The 1,290-nt window shown below is 43.8% G+C and overlaps 1 protein-coding gene across 1 annotated transcript in view; it reads left to right on the plus strand.

The window, feature by feature from the left end:
- EHD4 (EH domain containing 4) overlaps positions 1–1,290 on the plus strand; it is a 101,363-nt gene that overhangs the window by 16,654 nt on the left and 83,419 nt on the right. The window lies entirely within an intron of this gene.

The raw sequence follows: 1,290 nt of genomic DNA on the forward strand, positions 1-1,290 counted from the left end.
AAAAAAAAAAAAAAAAAAAAAAAAAATGTTTAATATGCCTTAAGAAAACTCCTAAAAGAGCTAAAAATTTGGGTCTACCCCAAAATATCTTCTTAGACTTTTCAGACAGCTGGTATGAGGCATAAAGAGAGTACTGTCTTAGCACTTTAGAATTTTTGTACTTTCCTATTAAATATAATAATAAAACACCAACTTCTGTCTCAGCATGGTTAGCTGCTTGTGGTGCTGGAGGAGCCAGCAGGCGATCAGCATTTCTGCACACCCACTGCTGGGAGTGACCATGTAATCCAAGAAAATTGATCTCCAGGTGTCCTTCACCCCAGATGGCATTTTGACAACAAAGATAAAACATTCACACAGTCACAGTGCACATCCAGCTCAATTAGACTCCCTCGTCTTACCCTGGATCTGTTGGAGGGGCTTCTTTATTTTTAAATCCTCCCTTTGAACTTGAGGAGTGCTTTTTATCAGGCTGTAAGCCTTAGTGGTGTTTTATTGTCTGGTGGCTTTTAGAAACTTGGGGCCTACGGCAACTGCCGAATCCATTTGGGGACACCCTGAGGTTTACCTGAGATTATGGGAAGGGGGAGGGTAGAGTATGTCGGCCCACGTTCAAAAGCCCAAACCCCCTTTGGAGATGGGCACGTCTGTGTTGCCATGTAAGGAGCCTGGATGATTACCAATGGGCAGAAAAATAGGAGCAATTTTTTTTTCTTGCTGCATCTTCTTTTATTTTTTAAACATCTTTATTGGAGTACAATTGCTCCACAATGGTGTGTCAGTTTCCGCTCTACAACAAAGTGAATCAGCCATACACGTACAAATGCTCCCACATCTCCCCCTCCTGCGCCTCCCTCCCTCCCACCCTCCCCATCCCACCCCTCTAGGTGGTCACAAAGCACCGAGCCGATCCCCCCGTGCCACATGGCTACCTCCCACCAGCTATCCACGCCACACCTGGTAGTGTATACATGTCCATGCCACCCTCCACCCCATCACAGCCCACCCTTCCCCCTCCCCACATCCTCAAGTCCATTCTCTAGTAGGTCTGCATCTCTGTTCCTGTCTTACCCCTAGGTTCTTCATGACCTTTTTTTTTTCTTAGATTCCATATATATGTGTTAGCATACGGTATTTTTTTTCTCTTTCTGACTTACTTTACTCTGTATGACAGACTCTAGGTCCATCCACCTCACTACAAATAACTCAATTTCGTTTCTTTTTATGGCTGAGTAATATTCCATTGTATATATGTGCCACATCTTCTTTATCCATTCATTTGTTGATGGA

This window comes from Physeter macrocephalus, chromosome 11, assembly GCF_002837175.3.
Source record: "Physeter macrocephalus isolate SW-GA chromosome 11, ASM283717v5, whole genome shotgun sequence".
Classification (NCBI taxonomy): Eukaryota; Metazoa; Chordata; class Mammalia; order Artiodactyla; family Physeteridae; genus Physeter; species Physeter macrocephalus.